This window comes from Phodopus roborovskii, unplaced genomic scaffold, assembly GCF_943737965.1.
Source record: "Phodopus roborovskii unplaced genomic scaffold, PHOROB, whole genome shotgun sequence".
Lineage (NCBI taxonomy): Eukaryota > Metazoa > Chordata > Mammalia > Rodentia > Cricetidae > Phodopus > Phodopus roborovskii.
In genome coordinates, this window is record NW_026125640.1 from 714,263 (window position 1) to 726,170 (window position 11,908).

At 39.6% G+C, this 11,908-nt stretch overlaps 1 pseudogene; it reads right to left on the bottom strand.

Moving 5' to 3' along the window:
- Positions 1-8,391: 8,391 nt before the first annotated feature.
- Positions 8,392-8,979, bottom strand: LOC127217122 (peroxiredoxin-1-like; annotated as a pseudogene).
- Positions 8,980-11,908: the final 2,929 nt, after the last annotated feature.

Sequence of the window (11,908 nt, forward strand, 5' to 3'; positions counted from 1 at the left end):
AACCAAATCTCTATTCATGCCATATGAAAGGCATGAGGATTCTGTAGCCAACACGATTTACCATGTCTCATCTAGTCTCAGTACTGTTCCCATGTCATGGGTCCAGCTTATATATCACCTATCTTGTAGTTTTTCTTGGCTTCCCCCCAAAGTCTGAAGCCAAGATTCTCAGGAGGTCTTCCTCAGTCAAATCTGATCTTATTAATTTTGAAGAGAACCATACTTTTCATTTCCTGCCGAAACAAAGGCATAATTCTCCCTGAATGCAACATATTTCCTGACTTCCATTTTGAAGTTAAGACATTCTTAAAATATGTAGGCTGGTTTAATTTAGCAGTTTCTATAATCCAACATCTCGCAGCAGCTATTATTTTTTGTACATTAGCATTTAAATACTTGACAGTCAACAAAGCACCATACAGGATCCAGACACCTTGTGTATTTCCCATTTCTACATGGCAAATACTTTTTAAATTACTTTATTCTTTCTTTTAAAATTTATTATTTTAAAATATTTTTTCCTATGACTGTCTATGTCCATCTTCTTTTCTTTCTTTAGCATGTAAGCACAGTTCTAAACATACTATATCTGTTCAGAGGTTTTCTCTGTCTGAACCTGATTTTACTAGACACCTTTAGGCATGTACTTGCAGTGATCTCTGACATGCATGAGCCAAACCTTAATCTCCTAAGCAGTGCTGAAAGACTCTGGTGACTGTCTCTACCTCCCTCAAGTTCCCTGAGGGCCTAGACTCATGTCAGCAAGGCAGGAGTTGTATTTTCCTCCCAAGCTAGAAATTTGCATAGTCTGAGTGGCAGGCATTTTTATCTAGCATGATGGATGGTCAAGTGCTCTACTGTGTAGCAGGACATCTTAAAGGAGTCCCTGTATGTTGTGAGCAGTGGCCCCTGGGTGCATGCCCCACATTGTACACCATTTGTAGTAAGTCTTTTTCTGTATTGCAAATAATGACAGGGAGATTTCTTATTAATAATGAAAGCTTGGACTTAGCTTAGGCTTGTCCCAATAGCTCTTATAAGTTAAATTAACCTGCTTCTATTGGCTACAATTCATTGTGTGACTTTTTACCTTTATTAAATTTTGTATATCTGATTCCCTCCATGTCTTGCTGGTACCTCTTCTTTACCTCCATTATGTCCTCCCACTTTCTCTCTCTGCCCAGGAATCTGGCCTATACCTCCTGCCTAGATATTGATTATTCATCTCTTTATTTATTTTTTAATTTACTTTATTGTGCTTTTATTTTTCATGTTGATCCCAGTCCCTTCTACCTCCCTCCTTCCCTCTTAGCCTCTCTCCCCCCTCACATGTACCCTGACCACCCTCCCCTCCCATCCCTCCACCCCATTCCACATGTAGGGCAATGCCATCCAGGTAGGATCATGTAAATCTGTCAAGTCATTTGAAGTAGGGACTAGGACTTCTCTCCTGTTTCTAGGTTAAGGCAGCATCTCTCCATGGGGATTGTGCCCACAAGGTCCTTTTGTGTACCAGGGATACATCCTGGTTCCACTGTCTGAGGTCCCCTAGACTGCTCAGTCCTTCTACTTGAGACCCATGTTCAGGTGGTCTGAGTCAGTCCCATTCTGGATTCTCAGCTATCAGTCTGGGGGCTCAGTAGCTCCTCATTGTTCAGGTCAGCTGTCTCTGTGTGTTTCTGCAACCTGGTCTTGTCCTCTCTGCATCTGGATTCTAGTTCGACTCAGTATTTAGTTATGGGTGTTTGCTCCTGTTTCCAACAGATACTAGATGAGGGCTCCATGATGGTGGATAAGTTAGTTGTTGATCTCACTATTAGGGAAGGGCATTTATGGTAGCCTTTCCGCAGTTGCTCAAATTGTTAGTTGGAGTCAGTCTTGTAGGTCTCTAGAACTTTCGTTAGGTTCAGTTTTCTCTTCAAACCAATAATGGCTCCCTCTTTTATGTTCTCTCTCTCCCTTCTCTCTCTCTGTCTCCCTGTCTCTCTCTCTCTCTTTTCTGTCTTCTATTCCTACCCTGATTCAATCTTCCTAATCGTACATGCTTTCCTCTCCTCCCCTTCTCTTTCTCCGAGTTCTCTCTCCATTCACTGCCCCCATATTTCCAATGTGCTCTGGGGGACTTGTTCCTTCCCCCTTCTTTGAGGGACTTTCTATGAATCACTTAGAATACACCTTGTATCCTAGTTCCTCTGGTGGTGTGAATTATAGGCTGGTGATCCTTTGCTCTAGGTCTAAAATCTGTATATGAGCATGTACATACCATGTTCCTTTTTATCTGACTGGGTTACCTCATTCAAGTTCCATCCACTTGCCTGCGAATTTCAAGATTCCAGTATTTTTTTTTTCTGCCGAGTAGTATTCTGTTGTGTAGATGTGCCATATCTTCTTTATCCATTCTTCAGTTGAAGGGCATCTAGGTTGCTTCCAGGTTCTTGCTATAACAAATAATGCTGATATGAGCATACTTGAGAAGATGTCTTTGTTGCATTGATGTGGATCAATTGGGTATATGCCTAAGAGGGGGATTGCTGGGTTCTGTGGTAAACTAATTCCCATTTTCCTGAGGAACAGCCATACTGATTCCGAAATGGCTGTACAAGTTTGCACTGCCACCAGCAGTGGAGGAGTGTTCCTCTTTCTCCACATCCTCTCCAGCATAAACTACCATTGGTGTTTCTAATTTTAGCCATTCTGGCAGGAGTAAGATGGTATCTCAAAGTTGTTTTGATTTGCATTTCCCTGATAGCTAAGGATGTTGAGCACTTTCTTAAGTGTATTTCAGCCATTTTGGATTCCTCTATTGAGAATTCTTCAGGTCTGTACCCCATGTTTTAATAGGGTTATTTGGTGTTTTGTTGACTAGTTTCATGATTTCTTTGTTTACTTTGGAGATCAGCCCTATGTCGGATGTAGGATTGGTGAAAATCTTTTCTCAGTCTGTGGGCTGCCATTTGGTCTTGTTCACTGTGTCCTTTGCCTTACATAAGCTTCTAAGTTTGAGGAGGTTGATCTCAGTGTCTGTGCTACTGGAATTATGTTCAGGAAGCAGTCTCCTATACCAATTTGTTCAAGGGTACCTCCTACTTTCTCTTCTAAGAGGTTCAGTGTGGCTGGATTTATGTTAATGTCTTTGATCCATTTGGACTTGAGTTTTGTGCATGGTGATAGACATGGGTCTATCTGCATTCTTCTACAGACCATCATCCAATTGTGCCAGCACCACTTGTTGAAGATCCTTTCCTTCCCCCCAGTATATTCTTTTAGCTGTTTTGTCAAAAATCAGGGGATCACAGGTATGTGAGTTAATATCAGGATTTTCAATTTGATTCTATTAGTCTACCTGTCTATTTTTATGCCAATACCAGGCTGTTTTCAGAACTATAACTCTGTAGTAGTGCTTAAAGTTAGGGATGGTGATGCCTCCTGAAGTTCTTTTAATGTAATGGGTTGGTTTGGCTATCCTGGGTCTTTTGTTTTTCCATATAATGTTGATTATTATCCTTTCAAGTTCAGTGAAGAATTGTGCTGGGATTTTAATGGGGAATGCATTTAATCTGTAGATTGCTTTTGGCAAGATTGCCATTTTTATTATGTTTATCCTACCTATCCAAGAGCATGGGAGATCTTTCCATTTTCTGGTATCTTCTTTAATTTCTTTCTTTAAAGCCACAAAATTCTTATTATATAAGTCTTTCACTTTCACTTATTTGGTAAGCATTATCCCATGATATTTTATGTTGTTTGTGGCTATTGTAAAGGGTGATGTTTCTCTGATTTCTTTCTCAGCCTCTTTGTCGTCTGAATAAAGTAGGGCTACTGATTTTTTTTTTGAGTTTATCTTGTATCCTGCTAGTTTGCTGAAGGTGTTTATCAGCTGTATGAGTTCCCTGGTAGACTATGTCGGGTCGCTTATGTAAACTATCATATCATCTACAAGTAGAGACAGCTTGACTTCTTCCTTTCCAATTTGGATCCCCTTGATCTCCTTTTGTTGTCTTATAGCTTTAGCTAGAATTTCAAGTACAATATTGAAGAGATATGGAGAGAGAGGGCAGCCTTGTCTTGTTCCTGATTTCAGAGGAATCACCTTAAGCTTCTCTTCATTCAGTTTGATGTTGGATGTTGGTTTACTGTATATTGCTCTTATTATGTTTAGGTATGTTCTTGCTATCACTGATCTCTCCAAGACCTTTATCATGGAAGGGTGTTGAATTTTGTCGAAGGATTTTTCAGCATCTGGGGAGATGATCATATGGTTTTCTTTTTTAGTTTGTTTATATGGTGGGTCACATTGATAGATTTTTGTATGTTAAACCATCCCTGCAACCCAGGGATGAAGCCTGGTCATGGTGGATGATTTCTCTGATGTATTCTTGGATTCAGTTTGCCAGTATTTTATTGAGTATTTTTGGATCAGTGATCAGTGTTCATCAGGGTATGTAGTTTTCTTTCATAGTTGTGTTTTTGTGAGGCTTGGGTACCAAGGTGATTGTGACCCGGTATAAAGAGTTTGGTAATGAACCTTCTGTTTCTATTGTGTGGAACAATTTGATGAGTATTGGTATTAGCTCTTCCTTGAATTTTTGGTAGAAATCTGCACTGATGCCCTCTGTCCCTGGGCTTGTTTTGGTTGGAAGGCTTTCGTTGTCTGCTTCTATTTAATTGGGGGTTATAGGTCTATTTAAGTTGTTTGTCTGTTCTTCATTTAATTTTGATAAGTGATAGTTATCCAGAAATTTGTCCGTTTCCTTTGGATTTTCAAATTTTGTGGACTACAGGTTTTCAAAATATGACTGAAAATTGTCTGGATTTCCTCTGTGGCCGTCATTATGCCCCCTTTTCATTTCTGATTTTGTAATTTGCATGTTGGCTCTCTGCTTTCTGTTAGTTTCAATAAAGGTTTTCCCATCTTCTTGATTTTCTTGAAAAACTAACTCTTTGTTGCATTGATTTTTTGTATTGTTTTTCTGGTTTCTATTTTATAGATCTCAGCCCTCAAATTGATTATTTCCTGGTGTCTACTCTTCCGGGGTGAGTTTGCTTCTTTTTGTTCTAAGACTTTCAGTTGCACTGATAATTCTGTAATGTGAGTATACTCTGTTTTCTTCATATGAGCACTTAGTGCAAAGAACTTCCCTCATAACACTGATTTCAAGGTGTCCCATAAGTTCGGGTATGTTGTGTCCTCATTCTTATTGAATATTAGAAAGTACTTAATTTTTTTCTTTATTTCTTCTTTGACCCAGGTGTGGTACAATTGAACATTGTTCAGTTTCCATGAGTTTGCAGGATTTCTGCGATTTGTGTTGTTGTTGAATTCCAATTTTAAAGCATGGTGGTTTGATAAGATATAGGGGACCATTCCAATTCTTTTGTATGTATTGAAGTTTGTTATACTACTTAGTATGTGGTTGATTTTAGAGAAGGTTCCATATGGAGCAGAGAAGAAGGTATATTCTTTTGTGTTTGGATGAAATGTTCTATAGATATCTGTTAAACCCATTTGAGACATAATCTTCTGTTAGTTCTTTTGTTTCTTTGTTGAGTTTCTGATTGGTGGTCCTGTCTAGTGGTGAGAGTGGTGTGTTGAACTCTTCCACTATAAGTGTGTGAGATTTTATGTGAGGTTTGAGTTTTAGTAGCATTTCTTTTACAAATGTGGGTGCCTTTGTATTTGGGGCATAGATGTTCAGAATTGAGAATTTGTGTTGATGGATTTCTCCTGTGATGAATATGAAATGACCGTCTTCACCTCTTTTGATTAATTTTGGTTTGAAGTCTAACTTGTTAGATATTAGGATAGCCACACCTGCTTGATTCTCGGGTCCATTTGATTGGAAGATCTTTTCCCAACCCTTTACCCTGAGGTAATGTTTGTCTGTGAAGCTTAGATGTATTTCTTGTATGCAGCAGAAGGATGGATTCTGTCTTCGTATCCATTCTGTTAGCCTGTTAGCTTTTTTATAGGCGAGTTAAGATCATTAATGTTGAGGGAGAGTAAGGACCATTGATTGTTAATGCTTGTTCGTTTTAGATTTGTTGTTGGCAGTGGTATTGTGAATATATTTGTTTTTGTTTACCCTTGGTTTCTGGTGCAGTGGGACTATCTGTTTTCTACATATTTGTCAGCATACTTAACTTCTTTGGGTTGGAGTTTTCCTTTCAAAACTTTCTGTAGGGCTGGATTTGTAGATACTTATTGTGAAAATCTGGCTTTGTCATTAAATATCTTGTTTTCTCCATCTATAGTGATTGAGAGTTTTGCTGGGTATAGTAGCCTGGGCTGGCATCCGTGGACTTGCAGAACATCTATCCAGGACCTTCTGGCCTTCAGGGTTTCCATGGAGAAGTCAGGTATATTTTTGATAGGTCTGCCTTATATGTTACCTGTCCTTTTTCTTTTGCTGCTCTTAACATTCTTTCTTTATTCTGTATGTCAGGTGTTTTGATTATGTGATGAGGGGACTTTTTTTTTTTTTGGTCCAGTCTATTTGGTGTTTGGTATGCTTCTTGTACTTTCATAGGCATGTCCTTCAGATTGGGAAAGTTTTCTTCAATGATTTTGTTGAATATGTTTTCTGCACCTTTGAGGTGGGCTTCTTTGTCTTCTTCTATGCCAATTACTCTTTGGTTTGACCTTTTCGCGGTGTCTCTCATTTCCTGGATGTTTTGTGGTAAGGATTTATTGGATTTAAGACTTTCTTTGGTCAATGTATCTATTTCCTCTAGTTTATCTTCAGTGCCTGAGATTCTCTCTTCTATCTCTTGTATTCTGATGGTTATGCTTTCTCTATTTCCAGCATTCCTTCATTTTGTGTTTACTTTATTGTCTCTATTTCAGTTTTCAGTTCTTGAACTGTTGGAATTGTTTCCTTCATCTGTTTGATTGTTTTTTTCTTGGTTTTCCTTGCTTTCTTTAAGAGATATCTTCATTTCTTGCATTTTTTTTGGCTTGGTCTTTTCCTCTATTTCTTCCATTTTTTGTTTGTTTGTTTTTTCTTCCATTTCTTTAAGGGATTTTCTCATATCATCTTTGAGAGCCTCTATCATTTTCATGAAGTTATTTTCTTTTTTAGGTCATTCTCTTCTGCTTCATCTGCTTTGGTGTGTTAAGGTCTATTTGGTGTAGAGTCTCTAGATTCTGGTGGTGTCATACTGATCTTTCTATTGTTTAGTGTTTCCTTGTATTGCTGTCTTCCCATGGCTTCTTCTAGTGGAGTCTCTCTTTCTCTCTCTCTTTCTACCCTGGTCTCCATGTGGACATATGTGGGTTAGGAGTTTGATGTCAGTAACTCTGGATGGTCTGAACACTCTTGGAGGTCTCTCAAGCAGAGGCCACAGTAGGGCCAATGATGTAGAGAAGTCAGGCTCAGGATGGTCTCAAGCACTCAGGCAGAAGGCAGGCGAATGAGCCTAAAAGTCAGGTGAGGGCAGGCTACAGATAGTCTTGCATGGAGGGTCTGGTCCAGCATGCTCAGAGTCAACCTCTGAGCAATGGACCCAGCAGGGTCAAGGATGAGGGGAGGGCAGGCTCCGGATGGTGGATGGTCCTCCATCCGGGCTCAGGAAGAAGGCAGGCACAGAGGTCAGATTAGGGCAGGCTCCAGTTGGTCTCATGTGGAGGGGCGTGTTCAATATAATATGCTCAGAGATGAACCAAGAAGTTCCAAGTGGAGGGTGGAGATGTTGGACCCTTGCTTTGGCCAAGCACTCACTTTGAGCATTGGGCCAAGCAGGGCCAAGGATGAGGGGAAGGAGACTTGGGACAGTGGATGGTCCTGAGTACCAGGACTGGGCCACTCAGGCCAAGGGTATAGGGGTGTCAAGATGATGGAGTTAACCAAGTGAGTTCCCAGGAAAGGATGCAGGTGGGGGGGGATTCAGCCTAGGTCCTAGACTCACATCAGGCAGAAAGCAGGCAAGCAGACCAAAGGTTAGGCGAGGGCAGGCTCAAGATGGTCCTGCATGGAGGGGCAGGTCCAGTATGCGCAGAGCCAACCCAGGAAGTGCCAAGGAGAGGATGGGGGTGGTGGACCTGTGCTCTGGCCACTCATCCAGAGCAGTGGGCCAAGTAGGGCCAAGGATGGTAAGGCAAGTTTTATTTCTAACATTTGCATTTTTTTTTGTAAAGTTTTGGTTATGAGCCTAGCCTTTAGTGGCTGAGCTATCCCTCAAGCTCTTTTTTTGTAATATTTTAAGAGAGCTAAGGGCTATACAGGATTGCTTTCTTGTTTCCAGTATCTGTGACGTTGAAAACAAGGCCTTTTCTATGTTTTGAGGTTCTAGGACATAGCTGCCTATAGTTAATATCTGTCTAATTATTTGTTTTCCAGTAGTCCCATTTTCATTTTTATATAATCATTATTTGCAACCAGAGGGGGGGCAGCCTGGCAGAAAAATGGCCCCAAGTGCTCACTTCTGCTTAGAGAAATATTCTTTGCTCTTTTGGACTTGATGATATCACTGCCAGGTTTCCAGCCAGCTAGGCACACTTCACCATGTTTGTCAGTGAAATGAAGGCCTGGACTAGTCTCAGAATCTCATCCACAGATCAGCAAACAGGACGATCATTTATAGTGATCTGTCAAAGGATACCTTTATCATTAATAATAAAGAGACCCCTGAAAGAGATAACTTCATCAGCTTTAAGACTCCATAATACTGAGCAATGGTGCGATTGGGTTCTGATACCAAGGGAATGTTCATGGGTCCCAATACTCCTTGTTTCTTGGATGTATTAATCCATGCCAGAGGACAGAAGTGAGAATCTACAGAAGCTCCAATCACGTGGCAGTTGAGTTTCTTAAATTCTTTTGCCCTATCACTGAAAGCAGTGATCTCAATGGGGCACACAAAAGTAAAATCAAAAGGGCAAAAGAATATTATACATTTTTATCTGTATTCAGTTAAGCTGATGTCTTCAAATTGTCCATCTGGCATAACAGCTGTAGCTTTGAAGTTGGGGGCAGGATACCCAATTTCCAGAAGACATCTTGCTATCAGCAGGGCTGAGTCACAGGTCTCCAACAGAGAAACAATCAAAGCAATCGAGGAAGATGACCTGTGATTACATTTTCCTAAAAAATATACATGTCTCTATATATATACACACACACACACACCATACCCACTCCCAATACACAAACAAAACAAAACAAAACAAAAACACTACAGGGTGAAGCTACACTTATAAAGTGTCAACACCATGGCTAACTAAATAAATCTTCAACAAGAATGTCACCAATAGACATGGAGGGTGGAAATATCTTGGGGACCCAACCCTCAAAAAAATAAATAAGGAATGTTGAGAGTGATTATTCAATACCAAGGGGGTCAGTTCTAATATCAAATACACACAAGTGACATTATATGATGTGGGATTTGAGTGAGAATGCCCCTCATAGACTCATATGTTTAAATATCTGGTCTGCAATTGGTGGAACTGTTTAGAAAGGATTAGGAGGTGTGGTCTTGTTGGAGGAAGTGTGTTTCTGAGAGTAAATTTTTAGGTTTCAAATTCTTGTATCATTCCCATTTAGCTCTCTCTCTCTCTCTCTCTCTCTCTCTCTCTCTCTCTCTCTCTCTCTGTGTGTGTGTGTGTGTGTGTGTGTGTGTGTGTGAGTGTGTGTCCTGCCTCCTGCTTGTGGATCAGACGTAAGCTCTCAGCTAGTATTCCAGCACCATGCCTGCCTATTGCCATGCTTACCACTATGATGCTATGATGGCTATGAACTCACCCTCTGAAATGATAAGCCTCCATTAAGTGCTTTCTTCTACAAGTTGCCTTGGTTATGGTACTTTGTCATAGCAATAGAAAAGTAACTAACATAGAAGTTGATACCTGTAGTGGAGTACTGCTGTGACCAGCCCATGTATGGTATGTGTGTGTGTGTGTGTGTGTGTGTGTGTGTGTGTATGTGTGTTTCTTTTTTGGAGGAATATGGAAGCCTTGAGGACTTTTGATTAGGAAAGCAGTTGAATGCTATAAGTGGGACTTAGTGAGCCATCCTAAGTAGGATCTTGGAAGACAATAGGGTTGAAAGAAATATATACTGTGGAAACCAGCCCAAAAGGTCCCAGAGGGGAACAACTTAAGAAACTAGGCTAAAAACCATTTTTGAATATTTAGCAAAGAATGTGGCTTTTTTTTTTTACCCATGCCCTAAGAATCCACATGAGTCTAAATTGAAGAGTTTGGGTCTAATTATTTGCAGAAGAGATTTCAAGGCAGCCTAATATTGACTGTATTTATGTTTATTCATGGGTACTCTTATGCAGATGTACAGTGGAAAAGAGCAAGTGAGGTAAAAATAAATAGTAAATGTATAATTTGAGGAGAAAAAAAAAAAAAAAAAACAGAACCAGGCAAGTTAATGTTGGAGTCTTGGTGAAATAACGAGAAATGGAATAAAGGAAGTGGTACCCTCAGGGCACGACCCCACCCAGTGAATTCTGCAACTTTTGAAAGGAGTGGGCCTTAGAAATTATTGTCCCTAGAGAGCAACAACAAATCAAAACTTATGTAAATGAAATTCAAGGAGCAGACCAGGTTCTACAACAGGCTAATAGCAGGACTTAACAGTTTTGGTTTCAGCCATGTGTTTCTGGCTTTAGAGTCAAGAAGGATACTAGAGTAAAGGGGTTATGGAATCCTCCTTCATGGTCAAGGAAAGACCCTGAGGTCAGGGATATGGTAGGGAAGTTCCTGAGTGGAGGCCTTGAGAGACCATTTTGTAAAGATGTGAAAGTTAACGTGGATTGTCTTAGAGACCCCAAGATGTTAGAGATGTCAGACCTATGCTTATCTTCTAAAGAAGACTAGTGGAACCAACCCAAGAAAGAGAAGTGTGTTGATGTCAACGAATCAGAAGGGGATGAGTCATCTAAGTCCCTTGGCATCAGAGATACAGGATTTCCTTTGGGAAGAGTTAGGAAGTGTGGCCTTGTTGTTGGTGATCTGTCATTGAGGGTAGATTTCCTGTACCATTTTCAGTTTTCTTTCTCTTTACCCCTTGCTTATGGATCATAAATAAGCTCTAGCTAGTGATCCAATATTTTTCCTGCCTGGTTCTTACCTTGAGTTACTGTCTTGGCTTCCATCAATAAACTATGACCTGACATAAGTAAGCCTACTAAATCCTTCCAGACTCCAAGTTGCTTTTCATAATAATCTTTATTACAGCAATGGAAAACTAAGACAATAACCTAGGCTGGTCTCAAATTTATAATAATCTGCCTACCTCTGCCTCTTGAGTGCTAATATTACAGGCATGAATCACCCCACCTGGCTCTAGAAGTGGAATTTTAAATTAATGTACATCTATTATTATAATATTTGAGTTGAGAAGAATTTCTTTTCTCTAAAGAGTGGTCCATTATGTAAGTTACAATGAAATAGTGCACTTTATCTACAATAAAATGGTGATTCTTCATTTTTTAACAATAGAGCACATTTTAGAACTAGGGTGAAGGAAGACCATTTATATATAATTTATTCACAAATGGTTTAATTATAATTCTGAATATCTGCTTCTTTTTAAAGAAGCATAACATTTTAGGAGATCAGTACACTAAAATATAGATAATTTAATCATTCCTTGGTGTGAAATTTGTAAATAATCTTTTTGTCATAGTAATATGCTTTTTAAAAATTTTTTGTAGCCTAGGATGACCTAGACTGGCATCAAACTCACAACAACCTCCCTGAGTTTCCTAATTGCTCGGATAATGTGTGAGCCACTGTGCTCAGTGGTCAGTTTTTTAAATGCAACTTTCTTGATGTATAACCTGTGTGCACAAAGCCACAAAGTTAAACTGTTTATAAAGTTTCTATTGAATGTATGCAATTATTTAATTACCACAAACAAGACATAGAACATTTTTGCTTTTCCTTAAGGTCCTCTAG